The sequence below is a fragment of the Triticum aestivum genome, chromosome 7D (assembly GCF_018294505.1).
Source record: "Triticum aestivum cultivar Chinese Spring chromosome 7D, IWGSC CS RefSeq v2.1, whole genome shotgun sequence".
Taxonomy (NCBI): Eukaryota; Viridiplantae; Streptophyta; class Magnoliopsida; order Poales; family Poaceae; genus Triticum; species Triticum aestivum.
In genome coordinates this window covers 80,794,704-80,800,574 of record NC_057814.1, presented here as the reverse complement: position 1 = coordinate 80,800,574, position 5,871 = coordinate 80,794,704, and the positions used below count along the sequence as shown (strand labels likewise).

The window sequence follows — 5,871 nt, the reverse complement described above, 5'->3', positions numbered from 1 at the left end:
TGGTGGAGGCGGGGGTGGCGGCGGAGTCCAAGATGAAGTCGGCTACGATGGATGGCGTCGGACGATGTGCAGACGAGCGTGTCAGCTCGGGCAGCAAGGCTCGAGTGACCAAAGCAGTAGTCGCGCCCGAGCACGACGCATCCGGCGAGCCCAATGCATCCGGCTATCCTATATTTCCAATCCAATCATGATACTTAACATGATTAACATGATGATCCCCTATCTATGTGTGTATAAACTACTCGATCTAGGACAGAGATGATGATAAGATAGATGAGCTATGGCTCTATTCTCCCCATATGTGTGGAAACCACAACACCTTCGACGGAGACAATCTATATATGTTCTTGGTGTAGGTATTTTCATGCGAGGTTCTAGTATGCCCTGATAGGCGATAGCTAATATTTCTGCCATGTGATTCTCACAACGCCAATCTTTCCCTTGCGAGGTTCTACTTCGGCGTGGTCATCGGGTCTTCCTTGGATTGGATTATATGGATCGGCGTTGTCCTCGCACTAGAAGCCCGGGTGAGTTGGCAGCCCGGGAGCGACAAATTGTCAAGATTGGATCTAAGCTCTCTCGTTCGGGTTCCTCGGTCCTCACGGCGTCATGTCGGCGTCGACACTACGAACCACACCGACCAGAGTCCATCGAGCGAACACTACCTCAGGTTATTCCTTTCTCCCAAATCTCCTCCTTATAGATGTGCATCGCAGCACCTACAGGCAGGCGAAAGCGGCGTCCTGGAGGAGGCGGCACTCGGAGAGGCCGGGGATGAAACCGGCGAGGTCCTTGTAGTCGGTGAGCGTGGCCCAGACGGCCTCGAGCGACGCGCCGGCCCGCACCCGCGCGTGCACCAGCCGCTGGTTCTTCTTCCCCGGCAGCTTCCGCACCTTCTCTCGAACCCGTACCGCTCATCCGGTCATCCCACTACAAAAAACATGTTAATCCATGATGGAATTGTGATGACATTGCCAGAAACTGCATTATTTATGACGATTTATCTGGTTCGTTGCAAAATCCGTCATATATAAGCAACATGAGGATGGCACCCCAAATCATAGACCCATCATGACAGACAAAGAGAGACCGTCACCATAATCGTCATGGTTCGAACAATTTGCTCCGTTCTTATACACCATTTAGACCGTGATGGATGGATGGTGCTGACGTGACAATCCAGCGAGAGGAAGAACTTGCGATGTGATTGGTGGAGCGAGCCAACCCACGGATCACAAATCCAGACCGTCTACTCTTCCGTGATCCAACGGCAAGCAGTCAACTCCTATGTAGATCTCCGCCGGCTTCTTCCTTCCCCTTTGTCCGCCCCGACTCCCCTGATCTCGCCGTCCTCCTCTTTCAGATCCTCCCCTCCCCATCCACGACCGCCGCCACCTCCCCATCCATGGCCATCTGCCCCTATGCGTCCCGCAACCGCCGCGACGACATCCTCGTCCCCAGAGGCGGGGACTTCCCTTAAGGCGAACCTAGTGCACGTGGCGCCGGTACCGTTGATGCGGGTCGGGCGGCGGTCAAATCTGCCACGGCCAGAACCGGCGTCCTCTTCCTCCCTATCCAGCTTCCTCCCATGGCTGAGAAGAGGGCTTCGTCAAGGATCCCATGACGGAGGTCAACGTGGGAGGCTGCTTCCTCCGATCCCAGATCGACCATCCGTCGATGGAGGCCATGAGAGCCACGTGGGCACACACATGGCTGCGCTTCAAGGTCAACCCTCGCCCATCCTTTCTCTTCGATTTGATTTGATCTCCTCCCCTGATTTCCTTCGCCACGCAGCTGCAGCTCGATAGATGCAGGGACGCCGCCATGGAACAGTCAGGGCCTCCCTTCTCTCTTCTCTTCCCGTTTAGTCCGATCCGCCACTGCCAGCCATTTCCGGCGCCCCTGCACCAAAGCGGTGGTAAGGCCACGACCCTTCCTTCCTCCTTGCAGCGTTTTAGTCCCCCCCTTCCTATAGCTAACAAACTAGTTTGCTTTGACGATCCTATCATATCCTATCCATGGAGTAGCTTGGATTTGGTTTCATTTTACTATGTACATGCAGGGATGGTTGGTTTCAGAGATGGTCTAGGCCCTATTTTTTCAGCTGTAACAAATTCATCAACTGAGCTAGCTTTCAACCCTCTTTTTGCCATGGTTTTGGGTTGGTCCTGCTTACGCCAAATTGATCCATTGGCTTGGTTCAGTTTATATAGAGCTCTCCATGCCCAAGAATAAGAAAATCTTGCTGCCATTCTGATGCTACAATTGTGTCTTTTTTACTGTTATATTATGTGTGCCACTGAACATTCAAACTTTAACCTTTGCTTGTGTAAAATCAGACTTTCTTCTACTGTGAATGGAGTGTTTGCTTGTTGTGCTGGAAAAGTAGTTCATTCATCGCTCATTTGACATGTGCAAGCAATGTGTACAGACTGCATTTAGATTCCAACCCAACTAGATTATAGTTTAAGCGTTTTAGACCAAGCCATCTTGGTTTGGCGGCCATGGGGAGACGAGGAGGAGGGGCAGCAGGAGGCGGTGGACGACATGGCCATGGCAGTGCCCCCTTTCCAGCAATATATTTGCCATAGGTATATGACAAAAAGTACTGCGTACATGCTTGAGTTCAGACTTCAGAGAGTACGCGGAGTGAGTTAACAACTCAGCTTCAGTCCAGATAAACTAGTCTAAGCAAGCCAACAGTTCACCAATCCCCTCCAAAGTTCCAATTTGAAATTGCATTCATGTGTAGCTTCTGTTTGGATTTAGAGATGTATCTTTGTAAATAGAACTGTCCTGATGTAATTGATTCCATTAATAAAAGAATAACAAATGAATTTTTTAATAGCAAATGTAGGCTGAAACGGAAAAAAGAGAGTTGATGTTAGGGTGAATTTTTTAACACCCAAAGTTGAATTCTTGGATCCGCCACTGCAACAACCCCGGGGATGCAACATGCCCCCTCGCTGGCGGTGGCGGCGGCACTCATGCCGAGCTGAGAGACGGTCGACCTGCTGTCATCAATGCCGTCACGGCCTCGGCCACGGTGACCACAGCCATAGCAGCCACGGTCACGACCACGACTAATTTATTTTTGTATTTTGGAGTGTCCCACATTCGGTGTAAATAGTCCCAAGTTTTCCTTTTCACTATGTAAAATATTACCAAGCTAATACCAGAACCACTGTCCGGACTTCTTAAAAGCGTATGTGCCTATACTAAAGCATACTGCCACATTCAGCTTATTTAACCTTGGTAGTTTGCTTGCCACATTCGGGCTAGGTTACTGCATCTGTATGTATTGGGAGTAGCCTTGTCAGGATGAGCTCTAATTGGTGTGTCATGTGTATGCCTCACAGCTTTAGTATACACTTGATTACATTTTATTGATGTACACATATATATGTTCCGTTTGATCTTTGAAGCCTAGCTTTCAATTTCTAAATCAAAATTATAGACATATGTTATGCTAAAAGACTTCTGTTCTGCATGCTTTTGTTCTGCACGCTATAACACAATTTGATTTCATTTAATCTTTGAGGCCTAGCTTAGTTTTGCTTACAACAGCTTCAGTATATACTTGAATAGGTATTTTTCCGGTTACTTTTTTATGCCTGCTTTAAGTTTCGCGTTTCTTCTGAAATTGACTCAAATTATGATATTACGTACAGAAGGGCACAATGATGAATTCAACGCAAGATCCTACTGGTGATCCAACAGATGGGAGCCCAACAGACGCAAACACATAAGGTGATTATGTCATATGCTTGCGAACTTGTCAGATTTGTTCGCTTACTTGCATTGCTGAAAGTGCACTTCTATTTGCAGATGCCTAAGAAAAGGACTGGCAAATAAAATAGGAATCCAAACTTGCAAAATTCTCTTTTACAGACCGCGGGTACTACTGGGACTCTAGGTACAAGGCACAATGTAATTGCTCCAAATACGCTCATACAAGTTGCAACAATGAATTCTCGAATGTTTCGAGCAATGGTAAGTCACAAGCTTGGTTTGTCTTCATGTTGGCCTTTATTTGATACGTAAATGGCCTTCATAATGTGCAATCATCTACTTGCTTGCACTATTGTACTTTTTTTGTTGCTGAAGCACATACAGTAGGGAAGCCAGAAATAGAACAGTTTTCTCACCATTAGAAATTGTGAACTTGCGCCAGCATGTAGTTGCTTCGGAGAAATTTAGTTTGATTAATTTAGGTAATTATTCTTGTTTGAACTACAAAATCTTTTGTAAAATTATCCAATTCTTTTTGCATAGCACCTAATTGTTGATGGAGTAGTACAACAGGCACAAGAATTTGCTTGCTAGCTGTTGTGGTCATGACAATTTGTCAGGAAGATACCCATGCATGCACGAATATAGTAATTATACAATTGTCATGATAGTGGTTATATCTTTCTGCTAATTAGTCGTTGTGTTGTTTCTTTATTTTCCTGACTAAGTATTTTCTATTTTCAATTAACTTGAGCTAAATAAATTTCTGATTTCTTCATAGCAGGATCCAAAGATTTAGCTGGAATGGACTCTAGACCACGGACAATTTAATCTTTGCTCTTAATTAGGATGGCACATTCAGTATGTTGAATGCATGCTAAATTATATTACAGTTTATTGTGATGGATATTGGGTATGCAAACTTTGATGTCTGATGAATCTACATCATATATGCATTATTTGAATTTTGTAATTGAATGCCTGTATATTTTTTTCCGGTTACAGTAGGCTGTTACCACAAACTACTTTTGGTTGCAACATGTTGGCAGCACGAAAAATTAGCGTTGCGTCAAATCTTAGTCGCCACGCTGACCTGTTTTGTAGCACTAGGCTGTGGCGACGAAACACTTCATATAGTCGCAATAACTTATCACCACAAAAACTCAGTCCGTTGAGATAACTACTTGTCGCCATGGAATTCAGTTTTGCTGAAATAGGCCTTTCGCCAGGAAACGTTCATATTGTCGCAACAACCTCTCACCACAAACAGTCCGCCTGTTGTGATAACTATTTATCACCACCAAAAGGAGTATGTTGCAATTTTAATATTACCACGTCTGAAAGAGTCGTTGCCATACTTTACTGCCACAAACATAAGGTTCGTGGCGAAAGGACTATACCCACAAAAACAAGAGTTGTTGCCATAGGGTATTGCCACAATTGAGTATTGCCACGGAAGAGCACGCGCCACGAAAAAGAGTTGTTGGTATAGGTTATTGCCACAAATGCCTATCGCCACAAACAACTAAATCGCCACGGTTCGCTACGTGTTGCATTAAGCTATTGCCACAAACCAAATTGTGGCATCAAGTGCACGATGCCATGAGAAAAAATGTGGCAACTTGCAACATGGTTGTTGCAATAGCACGCTTTCTTGCCACGTTTATGTTTTTGTGGCAATAACCTATTACCATGCGTCCTGTCGCAACGGCTGGCAACGAACACCATGTCGTGGCAATAGGTACCTATTGCGACAATTGGGTACTTATTGCGACAAATGCTTTTGTTGCAATAGACCCGGATCCTTGTAGTGTGGCTATACTACTACGGTACTCACACTCCAAGAAGTGACTCGAAAACCATTCATAAATTGCGTCTATGACATGCATTCGCAACTGAAATGTACCATTCATTAAATACAACAAGTCATCAACACACAACGACAACGAGGATACATGTTGGATTATAGATTATTTCCAACAAAACATTCTAGCAAATACCAAAGTTTTCATCACACAACAAATAATAAGCAATGAAATGAACTTCAACTCAACCAATCCTCGGCGTTGGAAACGCTTGCTTTGAACCATACGTGCTCTGGGAAGGGCCAACTATTGTCAATATCGAGAGAAACGCAGG

General features: G+C 45.2%; 1 long non-coding RNA gene across 2 annotated transcripts; it reads left to right on the top strand.

Moving 5' to 3' along the window:
* The first annotated feature begins 1,272 nt into the window (after nucleotides 1-1,272).
* LOC123169163 (uncharacterized) lies at nucleotides 1,273-4,757 on the top strand. 2 transcript variants are annotated; one of them, XR_006484665.1, is made up of 5 exons: nucleotides 1,273-1,725; nucleotides 1,795-1,918; nucleotides 3,672-3,750; nucleotides 3,829-3,993; nucleotides 4,514-4,757. It is a non-coding gene; the product is annotated as an uncharacterized lncRNA (long non-coding RNA). The 2 variants fall into 2 exon arrangements; XR_006484664.1 differs by having other exon boundaries at nucleotides 1,277-1,725; nucleotides 4,517-4,757.
* The last annotated feature ends 1,114 nt before the right edge of the window (nucleotides 4,758-5,871 follow it).